At 37.2% G+C, this 20,786-nt stretch overlaps 1 protein-coding gene across 4 annotated transcripts in view; it reads left to right on the top strand.

The window, feature by feature from the left end:
- Positions 1–20,786, top strand: part of LOC100866732 (A disintegrin and metalloproteinase with thrombospondin motifs 7) — a 75,763-nt gene that overhangs the window by 18,359 nt on the left and 36,618 nt on the right. The window lies entirely within an intron of this gene.

Genomic DNA, 20,786 nt, shown 5'->3' with positions numbered 1-20,786 from the left:
ATTTGGTTAATGCCCAAGTCTTGAGCAAGAAAATAATTCGAAGATACGTAATTGCATTCTAATATTTCTATAAATTTTCTAATCTCTTTTTTCTCGAAAATTTTTTGAGAAAATAGGAAACTATCTTGAAGAAGATGATATATATATATATATATATGAATTTGTCTTGTTATTTTTATAATGTTTGTAATTTAAGACGATTAAAGGGTCTCGGCTAGGGACTTTAATCCGTTTAAATAATAACTATTCAAATCAGGGGAGCGTATCGTCGCCAAAATTCCAATTTCGTATGCAGGATAAACGTTATCCGGGGATTGTCAGAGTATTAAGAGCAAATAGTAGCAATCTGTGTTTGCTCATAATACGTGGAAATACTTGGCAATATAACGGATAATGCGATAAGCATTGTGCGACCACCATCTTATTAGATGCGCCGTTAACGATTGATCGTTTTAAACGAGACTAAACTTTTTAATCTTCTTTCACAAAACAACGAATCTTAAAAAAAAAAAAAAAAAACGAATCACTGTGATATAAAACCTTTCGCTTGCGATGATTATTCCTTGTTGTAACAACAAATTTTTCTCTTTTAAAAAATTAAAAATGTTTGAAAACACGATAATCGTGAGAGAAATCGCGAGAGATAACAAACTATTCATTTTTTCAATTTTCAATATTCTCTAACCTCATAACTCATTTTTAAAAATAAAATATTACGTTTACTTGCATATCTTAAAAAATGCTTAAATTACTTTGTTTATTTCCTTCATATCAAAAATGGATCGTTACACGATTACCATGAGAGAGAGAGAGAGAGAGAGAGAGAGAGAGAGAGAGAAGTCACGGTTTATTTGGCTATCGCAAAGGAGGGTCGTAGATCTGTCGAGAAACGTTGGGAGACACTGGGTCAGAGCATCGTGATTCGGCTGGGACGAGGGAAGAGCGAGCACCTGCGGGGGCAGACGGCAGTACGTAGGACGAGGCTCGATCGGCAATAACGAATGAAACCCACGCCACCTTGTCTCGAGAAGTGGCATCAGAAGTGATCCTTTTCGAGAGATACCATCCTCCTCCATCCCACCGCGTATTATTTGCTTTCTGCGAATTTTGCCGCGAAGCGCCATCCCTCCTTTTCTTAAATAGGGCGAATCGAGTCGATCTCTTTCTTTTTCGAACGAATGAGCGAGCAACATGTCGTTGCTCTTTGTCAATTCATCAACGAACAAGATATTTTGAAGAATTATCTTCCAACATTGGAATTATGGTAGTTGAAGTTTCGAATATTCAAGATAAAATTGAAACGTAAATTTTAATTCCATTATGATATTTAAACGCTTTGTAAACGGTCGCCATTTTTACATAATTGCAAAACCAATCGTTGCAAAATGGCGTGTGAATTTAATATTTCACGAATATCATTGCTTTCAAGGAATTTAATTTCGTGAATAAAAGATTAATTACACGGTTGAAATTTTATTTTGTTATTTATCACGTTCGAGGAGCGCGGTTACGATCGATTATTCAGATTCTATCTCGGATAATTGTAATAATAAAAATAAGAATTTTTTTATTTTCACTTTACGAAACAAATCTCACGTTTTGTCGAGATTACGATAGCAATCCAAGTTTTACAAGATGATACGCTTCGTTGCACCTTGCTCTAGAATCCAAACAAACTTGCTCCGCTATCCCCTACTAATTCAACCCTCGACGCAACTCGTGAAACCGAAAGACAGATCGCGCGCGGTATTCGCATTAATTTCGCAAAGTTCCAAGTCTCGAAGGAGCACAACGTCTTACTCGAGGAGAGATTTTTCCTTATCCGACTCGTGCACGTAACACTTGTAAACTAGCTGCCACCGTGCGTCTTCACCTGGAGACAGCGCAATAACGGATTTCGCGATTTCCCTCGGGTCATCCGGTTCGAACGATATCCGGCGTCGAACAGTCGATAAAACTTGTTGTCTCTTCTATCGGGACAAAAGGAGCGACATTAATTTTCTCATAGAAGATCAAAACGTCTACATGGAGACGAATACGATTTCTTTTCCTCTTCTATTTGACGAATGTTGTCGCGAGAGAACAGGAGAAACGAGCGCGACAATACGCGATAAACCGGCGTGGCAGATTTATACACGTATAAAGTAGCAAACGATTGGAAACTGGACTCAAGTTGAAACGTTGTTGATCTTTTCGCGATTGCGAACCGGAGAGAAATATTCGTGGATATTCGCGAAATACTTGGAACTTGGTTGTATATACTACAAAACGAATGGTTGCGTGTCTCTCTTACGAGTTTTCGAGGTTATAAATAGGTTATAAATATAAAGGTATAAATAGTTCAGTGAATGAATAACTTAGAAAAAAAATATATTTAAAGTTTTTACAACCTACGCATACGTTGGTAATTTTCGTTTATGGAATACCTGGTTTTAAATATCTTGATGGATAAAACGAAATATATATATATCGTTCGTCTAAGAAACTCATCCTCGTATCTCGAAGAATATTTTACGCGTAGAAACTAATCCGATATTATCGCGAATAACCTGTACGACACTCTCAGTACATTAACATATTTATTTTATTCTCTCGTTAACTTAAAAAAAAGAAAAAAAGAAGAAGAAAGAAAAACGATGGAAAACACGCGCATCACGCGAAGGAACGAATCAAACTACTCAAAGCTCTTCTCTATCAAGTTTCTCTAAACAGCGTTCGTAAAAGTTCGATATTGCGTAAACATCCGCAGCAATCCACTCATTACTGTCCCTATACCCGATAAGACACGAAGCCTTACGCACACTAAAAAAAATTATTCGCCACACGTTACTCGCTATCTGTCTCGAGCTTCTCTTCGTCAACCGCACCACTTTGCTCTCTCTCCTCCATCTTGATTGCTTCCTAACGTCGCGCCATCGAGCGGCGATAAAAGTAATCGCGCCGTTAACCTAAAAATTCCTTGGCATTTAAAAACGAGGCAGGATCTTATCGCGACATTACTACTGTAACTGAACAGGATTTAGATAAAATATGGGAAATAACACGCGTTCGCCGTATCCCTTGGACTTGGGAGAGGAGGGAGGGCGCTCACTGTGCACACGTAAGAAAGAAAACACGTATCTCGATGCTTCTTGTTTCGTGAAAACGGTCGGGCAGATAAGATGCGTTCGTGCGGCGTGTTGCAACGCGTTAACGTGTCCGCGTAAATAGCCGGGTTGTATATGGAATTTATTGGGCGGAGCGAAGATAGATGGATTTTGCGGCAAAGGTAACGGGCATCGCGATAACAATTCGTCAACCGGTCGTCATAATTTACCACGGCTGATAAGGAAGATTCACGGCAACGGTGGAGAAAAGGATGTGCTTAGGGAGTCGAGGAAACGTTGTTTTGCTTTTAGCCAAGGGAAGATATTGCCTTCTGTGATAATATATTTATCCTGTACGGATGCTCGCGCATTTCACAGACTTGAATTTATAGACACGAGAAGGTTCGAGCGTTTGAGATTTGGAAATATATCGGTCAACGTGGCGAATGAACATGGTTATGTTAAATTATAGTATATACAACACATTTTTGCTTTTTTTTTCTTTTTTTTTTTTTTTCTACGAAATGAAACGAACGATCGGTAAAATTCTAATCGGTTAATTTTAATGGTTTCATACCACTGTGAAATTGGTTATTTCGCATATATGGCGACTAGCCCAGTTTCGTATAATTCTATCCGGTGTCTCTCAAAATACGTCGAAATATCAAACCAGAGACCGTGGCTGCGGACGGAGAGATGCAATTGATTTGCCTACGGATTTATTTACCTAAACGCGCATACATCGTAACATTTCCAGAATGAAAATTTAATTTCCATAACTCTGTGCTCTCCTATACTACCAAGGTAAACTCGATACGCTTCGCATTCAAATACATTTTTTACACACGTATTTTTCTTCGATTAAATTTCGATATGCTCGAACGGTCGACGCGTATACGCACACATGTAGTTATACATATATATAAATCGAGAGGGATCGCAATCTTTATTCGCGTATTCCCATAAATCCATCGGAGCCGAAAGTAGCCGATTTTTCACTTCGTCAAAGCCGTTCCACACCCGTTTCGATCCTATCTGCGAAAATGCCTGCGAGATAATTAATGAAAACCAAGAGAGAGCCAATGGAGTCGTAGATCGTGCAAGGTTGTGACAACCACCTACGTGTAAATCAACTCGAACCTGACTGAGAGAGAGAAAGAGAGAGAAAAATTCCAGAATCGTTTACTTGGACGAGTTCGAAAATTATATTCGAATTGATTAACAAGGAGTCATTTAAATTCACGCCACGAATCTCTCGAACGATTCTTTTTTTTTTCTCTCTCTCTCTCTCCTTCTTTTTTATATCTCGGCGTATCTCCACTGTATTCTGAAATTCATAGCTGGATTTTAATATTCAACCGTTTCAAGTGTTTCGATAGCGCTGACCCGTTAAAGGCGCGGCCTGGAAATAATTACCATGAAACTCTCGAGACTCGAGGGTGCTCTAGTTCGCCGAACAAGACGTGTCCGATCCACGGCTGGCCCGAGCCTTTGATCATTCTCGATACGCGTACATACCCGCTATCGGTTTAACTTCTTTCTGAGATGGTCTTTGAAATTTAGCCGTCGCTAAAGAATCTTCGTAAATTAAAAAAAAAAAAAAAAAAAAAAGGAAAAAAAGGAGAGACGCGAAAGATGAAAGGGTTCTCTTGAATCGAGAGAAAAAAATCGCTTTTTCAAGAAATAACGAAATAATTATTTCGCAAATGTTCTTCGATTAATTTTGTCGACTCGATAAATCATCGAATTCACAAAATGTGGATGAATCTGTTTCTATCGTTTTCTATTCGATGTGAAACTTTTTTTTAGGTTAGGTTAGAGCTCTACGTATACCTTTTCCATTCACAGGCAAAATTTGGCACATCTATCTCGAAAGATTGAAAAATCGTCGAGAAATGGATCTTGCTTCCCTTTTTTCCTTTTTTTTTTTTTCTTTTACTATTGGAAAATGCTCGATTCGAGCGCACGAGCAACGTAGCTTTGCATCCCGTTAAGGAACAATGATTAAGTTGTATCGGCATGATTAATGGCCGTGGTTGACCCAAGCCCTGTCCACAGCCGAGCTGTGGATGAATACCCGGAAAATTGTTCGGCGGGCTGCGAGCGCCGCTGCTCCGCGCCGGCTGAAATTAATCCTTTTACTACTGAATGTTTCCTGCCGCCACTCCATTTCGCTCGATCCTTCCTCCTCCTCCTCCGTGAAAACTCGATTAACAATCGTTTTTTCGCGCAGAGCTTGAAATACTCCCTTTTTGCGTATCTTTTTTTTTCTTTTTTCTTTTTCGGGAAAAAACAATCGTACGCGATGATTACTCTTTGAACGATAATATTATTATCATTATTATTAAATTCTATAATTTTTATATAATTTTTTATATAATTTAATTTTATATAATTTTTATGTCGTTGATTTTTGTTTTCACTCGTATAAATATAGGTATAAATATTTCTATTTCTAATCGTGTATACTTGAATTATTATTCTTAAAAGAATATTTATTATTCTATATTTAGTTGATTATATGATACTTTGAGGTATAAAATATTTCTATTTCTAATTTAATCGTGTGTACTTGAATTTACTATTTTTATTAAAAGAAGTTTATTATCCTATATTAATTAACTATATAATAGTCTGGTCATTATGCATATTTTTTTCATTTATCGATAATTCGCTTCAATTATTCGTTCACGATACTCACGAGATATTTTCGCGGTTCTTTCGTTCGATATTATTTTAACATGATGGCTTCGATCACGAACGATGTCTTCTCGTCTTTGATCGCGCTTCGCGTGGCGCGATTCGTTTTAATCGAAATCGCTCAGCTCGCCGTAAAAACCGAGCCATCTGTTGCGCTGCTCAGTTAACCGACGCGGTTTCCTTTACTCGGCCGCGAAACAACCGTACGCGCTACAACCAAACCTCTTATCATTTAGACTACTCTGTGTGGTGTTCGTTAACCCAAATTAAATTCGGCCGAGATAGGGATAAATAACGAACAGAAGCGCAACATAAAAATTAATTACGCGATATCCGAAAAATCGATTTTTCGAAACCTAACCTAACCTAATTTTATTTCGTTATTCCTCCCGTTTCGAAGCCGCTGATTCATCGTTCGCGTATAAATTATCCTCAAAAAAATCCCTTTACTACGTCGCGCTCACGATTTTTTTTTTCAAATCACGATACACCACTTGGTTATTTTTGTTATTGGACACTCGTAACTTAAGATACAAGCGATTTAACGAATTAGTAAATTAATAACGGATTGAATATTTTTGCTCCCTTGCTGCTGTTATTTTTCTTCCAATCCCTTTGTTATTACGAGCGACTATAGTCGCTCTGTATAAGATGTCATTGAGATACTACAGGTGACTATAGTCGCTCCATATAAAATTGAGATACTGTAGGCGATTATAGTCATTCTGCAGAAGATGTCAATGAGATATTACGGCCGACTATAGTCTGCACAAAATGTCACTGAGATAGTACAGGCGACTATAATCGCTCTACACAAGATATCATCGAGGTACTACGAGCGACTATAGTCTGCACAAGATGTCACTGAGCGACTATAGTCGCTGTGCATAAGATGCCACTGAGATACTACAGGTGACTATAGTCTGCATAAGATATCATTGAGATATTACAAGCGACTATAATCTGCATAAGATGTCACTGGTACTATAGACGACTATAGTCAGACTATAGACTCTGCACAAGATGTTACTGAGGTATAACCGACTATAGCCGCTCTGCATAAGATGCCATTGAGATACTACAGGTGACTATAGTCGCTCTATATAAGATGTCATTGAGATACTATAGGCGATTATAGTCATTCTGCATAAGATATCATTGAGATACTATAGTCATCTGACTATAGTCATTCTGCATAAGATGGCACTGAGATACTAAAGGTGACTATAGTCGCTTCATATAAAATTGAGATACTGTAGGCGATTATAGTCATTCTGCATAAGATGGCACTGAGGTACTATAGACGACTATAGTCAGACTATAGACTCTGCATAAGATGTGACTGAGGTATTTCGGCCGACTATAGTCGCTCTGCATAAGATTCCAGATATTTTATTTATCCGACTATAACTTATAAGATATCATTGAGGTACTATATATATGGGTGACTATAGTCGCTCTGCATAAGATGCCACTGAAATATTACATAAGATGCGACATAAGATGCCATCGAAATACTACGAGCTATAGTCGTTCTGCAGAAGATGTCAATGAGATATTACGGCCGACTATAGTCTGTACAAAATGTCACTGAGATAGTACAGGCGACTATAATCGCTCTACACAAGATATCATCGAGGTACTACGAGCGACTATAGTCTGCACAAGATGTTACTGAAGTAATACGACTGACTATAGTCTGCACAAGATGTCACTGAGGTAATACGACTGACTATAGTCTGCACAAGATATCACTGAGGTAATATGACTGACTATAATCTGCACAAGATGTTACTGAGGTAGTACAGGCGACTATAGTCTGCACAAGATGTCACTGAGGTAATACGACTGACTATAGACTGCACAAGATGTCACTGAGGTAGTACAGGCGACTATAGTCTGCACAAGATGTCACTGAGATAGTACGACTGACTATAGTCTGCCCAAGATGTCACTGAGGTACTACGAGCGACTATAGTCACTGTGCATAAGACGCCGCGTATTATACGATACGACGAGCGATTCGAGTTATTGTACATCGAGTATCTCTCTTTGGAAACGTAGCATCGATATTTCGTTCTTATCGTCAATTTTTTTTTTTTTTTTCAATAAACGCCGTCGATGCAACTCGAATCGCGAATCTCGTGCCTCGTCAGCGTGCACATTTTTGAAGAAGTCGCCCGTAACGATTTTGAAATAAATCGATAAACTAACATAATTCATCACATCGTATATCACGAATCCGTACAGTTCACGCTTTCGAAATTTAATTCAACGCGAACGAAGTTAATGCAAAGTTGCATTGTATCCACATCGCGATACATCCTCCTCCTTCCTCTGATCCGTTGCTCGATCCGGAAGGAAGGGAATTGTCAACGCAAGTGGAGGCAAGTTCGCCGAGGCACTGGTTCGGGGGGACTTTCTGAAACTTTCTTAATCCAGTTTCCGCGGCTTCGCCCGCCAAGTTTCTCCCTCAAAATTCCGTGTTCCACGTTCCACTTAACCGTTTTCCGTTTTAACGTTTGTTACGATTGTTTCGTGGAGAGAGAAGATTTGTACGAAGAAAATATTTCACGGGGAATCGTGTTTCTTCCTCCCTCCTTCCCTCCCTCCTCTCTCTCTCTCTCTCTCGATAAAAGATCGTTGTATAGAATGTTATTATATTTAGGAAAAGTCGCGAAAAATATAAAGTCATATCATGGATAAAAACGTTATTAGAGGAAGGATGAAAATTTTCATCATTTATTAATTCAAAAAAAAATAGAAAAGTCACGATTTTCAAGAATAAAAGATTAGTAACAAAATGCTACCAATTTAGGAGAATAGGCAAAAGTCACGATGAAAAATTTCGAAAAACAAAAAAAATCGTGTCTAGGAAAATAAGCAAATGTTACGAAAAATCGGAGGATGGAACCTAAAACCTGAAAAAATAGAAAAGTCACGATTTTTCAAAATCAAAGATCAGCAATTTGGAAGAATATATAAAAGTCAGTGGTGGAAAAATTTAAAAAAAAAAAAAATAATCGTAGAATAAAACCATTACCAACCTAAAAAAAAAAAAGAAATAAAGTCACTATTTTCAAGAATGGAAGATCACTATATAGAATATTAATTATACTGAAAAATTTCAAAAAACGAAAAATCGCAGAACGGACAGCATTACCAACCTCCCTCCCTTTTCCAAAAAAAAATAAAAAAATCACAATGAAAAATTTCAAAAAGAAAATATTATTGCCCATAGCACTGCCAACTCGGTCAAAACAGAACAGAATATTACCAATTTGCGAAAACGAGAGAGGGAGAGAGAGAGAGAGAGATCGAAGCGATAGATAAATTCCTGGAAAACTAAAGAAAAAAAAAAAGCGTTTCGAAATTCGACGCGAAAACGCTGGATCGATAGGAGGAAAAAAAAAATCATTAATCGAATCGTAGATGCGCCGCCGTTAACGTAACAAAGGGATGGAGTCGAGGCGAAATTCGGTTTTCCAGTTATCCGATGTATCCGGTGTACACTGATACACGTTGCGGACGCGTTATTCCAATCCAGATGATGTATAAAATTACGGGCCTCGACTACTGCTCGGTTCCCAAACTTCGAATATCTCTCTCTCTCTCTCTCTCTCCCACAACGAGATCGCATCCTCGGTGGCTGCTATGCGCGTATCAACAATGTAAACTCGGTTGGGAAACCCTCGACCGATCTAATTCCAATACGCGGCTCGTGTAATTAAACCATCGTGCTCCGAATTCGATGCTCGCACAGCTTGATCCGCAATTGTTTCTAAATTTACGGTTTATACGTGCCGCTTGAAACCGATAAAGAAAATTGATCCGAAAGCGCCACCGTTTCTTCGCGTTTTATCGCGTTCGTAAAGAATAAGAATAAAATGATCCGAGTGTAGAACGAATTTCGTTCTCTCGAACGTTTCGATCGTTCAATTCGTTGATTTGTTACTGGACAAGTGCTATTACTTTGGACAACGAATGAATGAAATTTCAATTTCACTGTGTTTTATAAAGTCTATTATTATAGTCGAATACGGATCGTGTTTTACGGATTATCGATCTTTGGAGCGTTATTTCGAAATAAATGTTAAATAAGCGTAAATAAGTGGAGAACTAGGAATTCGTTCCCTTCCAGGATTTGCTGGTTTTAGACACGCGTCGAGAATAGAAAGCGAGTATGGCAAATGTGAGATAAGATCGGAGAAGGAAGGAGGGGAGGGAGGGGGGAGGTCATCGAGATTAGAAATCAAGAATTATTTTTACGCGGTTCAGCCGCGTTCCACGAGACGAAAACATTCGTTTCATTATACATATTCCAATTATTATTATTATTTCTCCGTTCTTATTTATAATTTATAATTGGAGAAAAGGAAAAGGAGACACGCTAATTCGATGTTCTTTTTTTTTATCGAAGACTTTACCGTGTCATAAAAAAGAAAATCGAGATATATAATATTCGTCGAATCTTCGAATGGAACTGGAAAAGTATCAATTAGCTCGTTGTCGAAAACACGACGAAAAACGGTTTCCACGGTTATGATGACCTTAATGAATTCGATAAAGCTAACGATGAGACCGAGTGAGTCATCCCAAAGAGGGAGAGAGAGAAAGAAGGAGAGAAAGGGAGATAGAGGAAACTGGTTCCGTGGATATACGATAATGTATGGTCCCGACGCCTAATAACTTTGACTCCCGGGGGATACACGAGGACGGGGCCCATCGTCGGCCGCGTCCTGGAACCGGAATCTAACAAACAGTTGCGTGAACTCGTCGACTCGTGCTTCTAAATATATTCCAAGGGGTCGCACGATCGCGACGCGTCGTGTTCCCTTCCGCGTTCCCCGATTTCGCGCAAATGTAATTAGAAGGAACGACGGTGGCGTCGCTTCGGTCGATTCGGTCCATCTTGGACGAAGGAATGGTCGAAAGGGACAGTTTCTCTTAACCTTTCGCACTCGTGGTTATATTTAACGAGGTTAGCAATCAACGAGAGAATGTAATTATATTAAGTGTAATTATGTGTGTATATATTATATGTAATTATACATATATTTGCTAATGTAAATATATGTATAATATATATATATAATAATAAAATGGTGTTTAGGAGAGTTTCACTTAACCTTTTGCACTCGTGATTATATTTAACAAGGTTAGCAATCAACAAGAGAATATAATTATATTATGTGTAATTACTATAATATAGTCTAATACTCTTATTCTAATATGTATTATATGTCAACAAGGTTAGCAATCAACAAGAGAATGTAATTTTATTATATGTATTGTATGTAATTGCTATTGCTAACGTAAATATATGTATAATATATATATAATAATAAAATGATGTTTAGAAAAGGGAGAGTTTCTCTTAACAAGAGTTTATATTTAACAAGGTTAGCGATCAAGTAACAAGAGAATGTAATTATACATATATTTGCTAATGCAATATAATAATAGAAATATGACAATAAAATGGCGAAATACGAGGGCAGAGGGAAAACGTGGAAATGTTCTTATATCGTGAAATCGAGAGTTTTGTTATTTTTCGCGAAGAAGGATTGAGACGTAAAAGGGAGAACGATCAAGTTTCGAGTTGAAATTATTCTCGAAAGATTGATTTGTGTCTAAAGATGTGAACAGGTATGAGCGATAATTATGTATATCAGAAAGTATTTTTGACAAAGTGGAAATTTTTATTAAAGGAGGGGTGAATTAAGAGTCGAGATTGAAACTGATTAATTTTCATTCGAACGTATATATTCAAAGAAGTTTCGAGAATTTTTCTTAAAAATGGAAATTTTTACGATTGAGATCTGCTATTTTTCACTGAGAATGAAACTTTCGAAAATTAAAATTATTATTATTTTCCAATTTTTAATTCGAAAGATTCAAAAATTGATTAAGAATGAAACTTTTGAGAGTTGAAAATTTTATTTTCGAATTTTAATTTAGAAGATTTAAAAATTGACTAAAAATGAAATTTTCGAGAATTAAAACTATTTTCGAATTTTAATTCGGAAGATTCAGAAATTGTCTGTGAGACAGGTTTTATAGCAAAGCTATTGAGAACTATTCAAAGTACTTTTAAATGGAAATTTTTATATATAAAGGTGTAAATTAAAAGTTGCTCTTGAAACAGATTTCATTCAAACGTATATTTGTCTCTAAAGTGTGAATATTCGATAACAGAACTTTCGAAAGTTTCTTTTAAAAATTCGTAAAATTTTTGTTAAATCGGTGCTGGGAATATACGTAAATTGTATGGTAAGAATCCTCGAGAGTTGAAATTATTTTTCAATTTTTTTAATTCGAAAGAATTCACGATTCAACTTGTCTCTCAAAGATGTGAATCGAGAATTATTCAAACTATTCATATCGCGAATGAAAATTTTTATTAAATTTCGAGGACTGCACTCGAAACTGATTAATTTTCAAACGTTATATTCGTATCTAAAGCGCGAATATATCCGATAATAGAACGCTCAACGAACAATTGTTCTTAAAAAATATTTCTCGCGGATACCAGGAAGCCATCTCTTAACCAGATTGGTCACGTAATGGATTAATTAATAATCAAACGCCGATGCGCACAATTATGCGTCGCATCGTTCGTTCCACGCAATTAAACAAATCGCGAACGTGGCTTTGCCAGGCAACCGAATCTTGCAAATATAATCCCCGTAACGCAACGCAACACCTTTGATTCGATCGATAATCCCATCGCTTTAATTCAATTATCTTAATTCCCCTCCTTTTTTTTCAAAAGTTCTTCGCGAAACATCCAAGAAACATTTATAAAATTCGAAGCTAACTAAAAGAAACTAAATTAAAAGAAATTTGCCAAGTTATCTCGATATTTCGAGCAGAATACGAAGAAAAAAAGGGGGCAAAAAATTTCTTTTCCATACCTTAAGATAAGATAAGATAAGAGCAAGGAATATGAAAGAAAAAAAAGAAAGAGAGAGAGAGAGAGAGAGAGAGAAAGAGTATCGTTGCAGTAGGTAGAAGGCTGTATGGGAGGTCCGAGTATTCATCCGAGCCCCCACCTGCACTTAACTGGAACTCGCTCGAGGCGTACGCTGATTGGTCCGCCCGCCATTTTTCCGACTTTAATGATAATAGGATAATGATGATTACACCGTTCACCGAACCAACCTGCTACTTCTTTCTCTTTCTCTCTCTCTTTCCTCGTCCAGCTGTTTATCTTGATGCAGAAACCTGTATCGAGCGTGGAAAACGGCGAGCTCCATCGATCCTGTATCGATCCGCGTTTTTTCCCGATCCTCGATGCGATACTAACTGCTCTCAGCTCTCGTCCAGATAGAGGCGCGCCAGTTACACGGTGATTCTGGACGAATTTGGAATAAGAATTGTGAGGTTTATCATTAGCAGACGTTGATTCTGTCGATTTAATTATTTTGAATCCATAAGATCTATAAGAAAATTATGATTGACATTTTTTTTCTTTTAATCAAAAAGTGTTGGTACGACGATATTTCATCTGGTATGCAAAGGCGTGATTCTTTGCGGACATGAATTATTTTATGACGATTATCTTGAAACGTTACGGATGTATCCGCCGTTATAGATCACGGTGATTGCTCAATCGCCTTGAGCGAGAAACACAAATTTTATAGGATCTACATAGAATTATATATAATTCCCGGTTAAGAACACGAGAAGTCGAGATGAATATAGTTTGTCGATAATGGGCACGATTAAGGAAGCGTAAATGAAGCGATTTTTTGAAGAAGAATAGCGAAAGATCGATTTTATTTTGATATTTTGATACAGCGTGTGTTTTCCGTGGAATTGTTGAAATGGGTTTTTTTTTCTTTCGAAATAGAAGGGAACGTCGTTTCGTAGGTATCGGGAAAAAATTTTAAACTGGAATAAAAGTTCGACCGTGCGAGAACGCCTCGCATAAAAAGTTATTGCTTCGTTTAAAAACTCGAGATGGTTGGAGACAAAAAAGATTACAACGTTTGCGAGCACTCGTATCGCATGCGAAAAAACTGGCAAATATACGTAGAGAAGAGACGTATGATATCTTTGCCCATCTTTTCGCCATCTCCATCATTTCTTTCATCGTTTTTTATCTTATGTGTTTCCATTTTCCCTGTGTTGTCTATGTGCACGTGTTCAACTCGAGCTCGTGAGTATCGTGAAACGGAAACTTACTAACTTTTGTTGTATAAACGGTGTCGTGCGATCTTGGAAACTCGGCCAAGAAAAAATTTCTACACAAACTAACATCGAGAAACTCTTTGTTACATTTGATATTACGGATTGACATCCAATTTATACGACGTAAATATATATACGTCGCAGCTTTAGCACATATAAACTCATCGTTAAAAAGAGATTTTATTCGATTATCTAACGATGCAATTTTTATAGAACTCGTTTACTTTTGTACGGAAAAGCGCGCGATAACAAATTTCGTTTATTTATCCGTTTATCCATCCCGTTAGATAGTCGATCGATTCCCTTAAATTTTATAAAATTTGATACTTTCGACCAAATGGAGGAGGAGGAGAAGTTGGACGGAATTTCGGCCATTGTGTTTGAGATCGGGCCGGTCTCCGCGCGCCGCTTATAATAATTCTCCTCGCGGCAACCGCGCCGCCGACCCGAAACAACCTGATTAGCGAACCTAGATATTAATGTAGAGATGAAATTAACCGATAAACCGTTGTAAATCGACCGGTTTCGCATTATCGCTGCTCCTCCCCTCCTACCCTATGAAATATCCTCGGCCCCGATTTCACGCGTTTGACTTTATCGGTCGAGGGGTCGTTCGATAATTTCGATAATTCCAAACTTTGTCGAATTATTAACGGAGTAATAATGAGACGCGCTTTTCCACTACTCGCTGCCTCGTTCGAATCGAAGTTGAATTAAGGAACTTGTAAGTAAGGTGAATAAAGTTTTGTAGTGGACTCTATTTCGAAGATATGGATGGAAGAATTAAATTGATATTTTCCTTTTCTCTAATCTGTACGTAGAGAAGGAGAAGGATATTATTCGAGAAAGAGAAATTATTTCGACGATATTGGCGAAAAGTTTGATCCACCGACTTTTTCGAATTGCGACAGATAAGAGGATTTGAATTGGAGTTCTTCGACGATCCTCCCTTTTCTTTCGTCCCAACGATAATACCATGTAATAGTATAGCTTCTTATACTGTTCGAAAACAACAATCAAGAAGCGGTTCCCGTTGTTTTCGTGAATAAGAAACGAGCATTAGCTTGTTTCCTTTAGTTTGCTTCCTGCATCCATTCTCTCTCGAGTATTCTCGTTTCCGGAAGCTCTAAGAAGGAACTCTTTCTCCATGATTTAACTATCCATCTATTTCTTAAATTACCTTTATTATCTCCGATCCTCGTCCAAATCCATTAAGTATCCATCGAATTCGCCATTTTTCCGAACAAAGGAAAGAAGTTAAATCATTCTCTATATCTATTCCAATTGTTGAAAATAAATATATTCTGGTTTACAACGAATGTCCACGTTTCGTATCATCCTTATATAATAAAACGAACGCGTTATTTTTCCAAAATAATATAAAATCCACGCTTCTTGTCCACGATCCTTGCCCATGAATCCGCGTCAAACCGGATGAAAAGTGACCGCGATAAACTTCCTCCCATTAAACGAAACGAGCCGTTATCAATTCTCTCACAATCGGTATCGCGATCCATCGTCCGTGTTTGCGCGCATAAACCTAGCTATAAAATAAAATAGATAGAGAATATATACATACACGTATATTATACATATACATACGTAAGGATATATTACGAATGATGCATCGAATCGTGGATTCGTGGCCGGTCGGTTACCGATCGAGATCGGTCGATCGATCGGTGGGTCGGTCGGTACGGAAGGGAAACGGGCGAAACTATTATTACTATTGTCGACGGTGATCTAAACGTCTAATAGAATAATTGCGGTTGGCCTATGGCACTGTGGGGAGGGGAGGGAAGGACTGGCCAGGGGAATGCGACGACGGGAATCGGTTCGAGCCGCGTGGCAATATGTCTTCATGTAAAGAGCCGGCTGACAGTTAAGAGATCCAATCTGCGTGCACCCGAGATCGGATATCGTCTTCGGTGGAGGAACGGACTGTTCTACATTTTTCCTCCTCGGGCAGAACACAATCGTTAATGGAGACGTTTCAGCTTCGCGTTTCCTTCGACATCCGATCTTTCGACATACGTCCACAGAGAGAGAGAGAGAGAGAGAGAGAGAGAGAGAGAGAGAGAGAGAGAGAGAGAGAGAGAGAGAGAGAGAGAGAGAGAGAGAGAGAGAGAGAGATTAATTTCTCTTTTTTTCTGTTTTTTTAATTTTTCATTTGTTTGGACTATCTAATCTTGGAAGCATGGAAAAGAATTAGGATAATAATGGAACGCACGAAATTATAAACGGTCGATAATGAAGGGACAAAGTCACGGAGGACAAATCCCGCAAGATAGCATAAACATAATACGAGTACAATTCACACACACACACACACACACACACACACACACACACAGAGAGAGAGAGAGAGAGAGAGAGAGAGAGAGAGAGAGAGAGAGAGAGAGAGATATTAATTTCTGTTCTGTTGTCTTTTTGAATATATAGGTTTACTCGAGATAAATTTTGTTATTATTATTCGAAATTAATAGCGTTATAGATGGTAATTCGTATGACGGTTGAAATTTTCTACAGCAGAGGTTCCCAATCTGAAGTATGAAAATGAGAAAATGAGTTCACTGATCGGTAACACTGTTATTTCTTAAAAATAAACGATATTGCCCTGTACCGTCAATAAAATATATCGCAACATATTTTATTCGCATCGTTAAACCATCGTTCCCTTTAGATAATTCTTCGTGAAAAATCTTGTTCAATAATTTTCCAACCCACTATCGAGTCTTTCTTGAATCGTTAAAAAAAAAAAAAAATACCCTCGAAAGTCTGAAAACGAAAAAGAAGAAACATCCTCGTCCATCAACTCGTGATCGAGAGATAAATACAATTGCGCGTCGTCAAGCTCGAAACCTTGGCGATCCTTTGACCTCCCACGGTCCGCTTATCGGCGGCCGAGACTTGACAAATTGGCGGCGACATTCCTCCCGTGGGACGAGATAAAAATCGAAAATGCGAGGGTTTTATCGATGAGAAGCGAGTAATCGAATCGAATCCGCGGTTCCTTTCTAAGGAAACGTCGCCCGAGTTTAAATCAATCGGAAATTATTACACCGGGTTCACCGATGCATAACTGTCCTTCCATTCGGCCACGCGCCGTCGTTCGATATCGCTCGACAACAACGATATTCCGACGACGTACACACATCGTTTTTTCGCCCATACGGATAATCGTTCGTTCTCCGCGTTTCGTTCCACTTTTCGTTCGCGCTTCCGACGCGATATTATTAGTGTCGCTGCGAGCGAAATTTCGAAATAGAGGGAGTTATTATACACAAACGGATGCGTTTACACGCGACTCTCTCTTACGAAATGTTGTGTTAAAATTATTTTTCCGATCCTTTTTTTTATATATGTTTGCATTGATGAAACGAGATGTTTGCGAGATAGAGATAAAAATAGTAAATAAGGTAAAATATCCATGATTTTAATATTTGTATATTTGAAATAATATTTTTCAAATATTATGTAACGTTTAGAAATTAGTTTTCGATGTTGCTGCGATTGAAATAGCGTTATAAATATTACACGTTATATTATAAATAATTTAATATAATTTAAAAATTATTTTTCGATATTTGCATTTGAAATAGCGTTTTCCAAATATTATATAATATTTAAAAATTATTTTTCGATGTTGCTGCGATATATGAAATAGCGTTACAAATATTGTATAATTTATAAATAATTAAAATGGATATCATACGTTATATTGTGAATAATTTAATATAATTTAAAAATTACATTTCCATATTGTTGCGATTGCGAAACAGCGTTTTCCAAATTCTCTTCAAACGATCCATTTTTTTACAATGGACGAATAAAAACGCGATTCTTCGCTTGCTCTAAATTATAATATAAAAATGTTAACAAGACAAAACAACAAAAATTGGTTGGCGTTTCGAGAACTAGCGGCAAATAAAATGAAAACGATAAAGAAAATAAAATAGGAGCGGATATGAAGACACATTCGAGATCCATTTTCTTAATGAATGCGATTCTTTCTGCTTCGTATTTGTATCAGGTTTGCTCGTAAAACTGACACGACACGCTTTGTAATTATATAGCGCAACGGAGTGCTTTCGCGGATGAAAAATATTATTAAAAAATAGGGAGTAGAGTAAAAATGGCGGAGAGAGAGAGAGAGAGAGAGAGAGAGAGAGAGAGAGAGAGAGAGAGAGAGAGAGAGAGAGAGAGAGAGAGAGAGAGAGAGAGAGCGGGTTGAAAATGAGCGTAATTTTTAACGGTGGGTACGCCGTGTTAAGTGAATAAAAGTTGGAAAGGAAGGCTGAAAAGTGTATCCAATCTACGAATACTGTTTCTCTGCGTATTCTATTCACCGTCGACTTCGTACCGCGTATAATGACTTCCATGAACTGGAATATAAAAAGAAAGAAAGAAAGAAAGAAAGAAACAAATTACACGGTTGTTCGAAGCCAGAGAAAATTAATGAGATATCCTGATCGTAGATAACGTTGAATATCGTTCAAACAATGTAAACACTTTTAAATAATAATTTAATATCGTTTGTAAAGAAAAAACGATAGAGAACGCGGCGCCATTTTTAATATAATTAACGTGGCTTCATATAACGAAGCATATATATATATAATTTAAGTAATGTAACAATACTGGTAAGTTAATAAAATCAAAAGATAGGATAAAATGTATAGGAAATATTTGTCGATAGAAATCTCTCTCTTTAAAATCTTTTTCTGGCCTACGAATAGCTGTTCGTAAAACTTCCATTTACGAGAAACGAAATTTTTATTATAACGCGGATTAAAATGGCCGCAAAGATGTCGGAAAGTATGAATGCTCGATCAAGTGTAACGAACCAATAGAAATCCTGTGAATTATTCTCGCGAGCGAATAGCCAGGATCGAAGAGTTTTGGTGTTCACCTTAAAAACTGTCGAAAATAAATCTATTTTTATTTTATCTTTTACTTTATATCCACTGAACAGATATATTCTTTTTCAATCTCCTTAAAACAATTACGAACAGAATTCATCCTCCCGCGAGCTGCTCAATTATTTAAAATTAAATGTTGATATAAAATAAGCAGATCGCGAATTGTTTTATTTCATTTGAAATAAAAACTTATCCGCTCTGCTCCACCACCGTTAAAATAATACCTTTTTTCAATCTCCTTGAAACAATCGCGAACGAACCTCTATTCTACTCCTATCCTCTCGACTTGTTCTCAAATTACACGAGGACCGTTTCGTCGAATCGGGCCGGTTCAAGTCGCGTTAGTCGTCTTCTCGAACGAAGCGTCGGTTCGTTGATGCAATTATTTTATGCGAGCCCAGCGTTAGGTGTTCAATCACCAACGCGCCAACCCTCTCTCTCCTTTCGAATTCTCCGCGCTCCTTTTATATGAGAGTCTCTGCCCACTCGATGCGCGCGCATCATCTTGGATTGGCCCGTGGTGAAACCGCCGCCGGTAAACACTCAATTAATATATATATATATAACGCTTGCTTCGCGCGTTCCTTCGCTGGGCGCAAAATTTATCGCGCGTTACGAATAAATTTCCAGGGGGAAGGTGGGGGGAGGAACGAACGATCGTCTTGCGTAACCAGGGAGATTATCTCGAGCGTGCGATCCGTGCTCGTTTTCTTTATTCGCGTGGATGCAGAGAGAGAAAGAGGGAAGAAAGATTCGATAAAATTTGTATGGGGAGAGCATCCGTGAATGATGAGTAACGTGTACGTTATTTTAAGCGTTATTTATCGCGATTGTAAATCTGCTAGGTAATCAAAAATCCGTAAGTAGCAGGTTTCGGATTTTTGAATCGGTGTAATTTACAATCGATGCGATTAATTGTCAAGGGTGTTTTATTTTATTTTATTTTATTTTTCTGGTGGAACGTTTGCGTCACGCTTGGTTACGCTCGTGTTCGAAATGTGATATTTGTTCGATTTATAGAATTTATTTTAATAATAATGTAGAATTATCGGGTGGAATTTATTTTAATAATTGTGTTATTTTGCTAGCAACGTATCGATAACGAGAGAGAGAGAGAGAGATAGGGATAAAGGAAATGGAGTATGATCCTCTAGAGGCCTCCGAAAGCGGAGCTTTTACCTTTCGACCGTAATATACCGATATCAAAGGTGCACCGATATCGGCGTATCGCCTAAATTAGCAGAGATAATTAAATATTAATCTAAAATTATATTTCACGTGAAATATCTACTTTTAATATCTGCCCCCAATTATTTATTTATCATAAAGATAATACTTGTTTTAATCAAGAATGTTATTTAAAGTCAAGAGAAGCAGAATTTCCGTATTTAAAATCCAAAATGTGATCGTAATTCGTAAAATAATCGAAAAATATTACATTTTAATATCTTAAAAGAAATCTCAAGAAAAGTAGAACTTCGTATATTGTTGGAGATCACAATTCAGAAATAATTGAAAAATATTTTAATTTTAATTTCCAAGAAATCAGAAAAAGTAGAGCTTTCCCTAGTATTTTCATACGAATTCGAATATTACGTTCCGAAAAGAGAGATTCGAAAGTAATTGAAAAATACTAATGCTTTAAAAATCAAAAGAAAAATCATCAATTTAGTTAAAATTCGAAAGAAGATCTATTTTAAAAATCGAGAAGAGCAAAATTTTACGTATTTCGATACGAATTCTAATTAATTGAATACTAAATTCCAAAAAAATTCCACAATTCGAAAATAATTGAAAAATACTATTTTAATAATAATCCTAAAAATGAAAAGAAAAGTAGAATTTCTCTATATTTTAGTACGAATTCGAATTAATTGAATAC

The sequence above is a fragment of the Apis florea genome, unplaced genomic scaffold (genome assembly GCF_048593485.1).
Source record: "Apis florea isolate Af1SG1 unplaced genomic scaffold, ASM4859348v1 contig_3203_pilon, whole genome shotgun sequence".
Lineage (NCBI taxonomy): Eukaryota > Metazoa > Arthropoda > Insecta > Hymenoptera > Apidae > Apis > Apis florea.
This window is presented reverse-complemented; position numbering and strand designations above follow the sequence as displayed.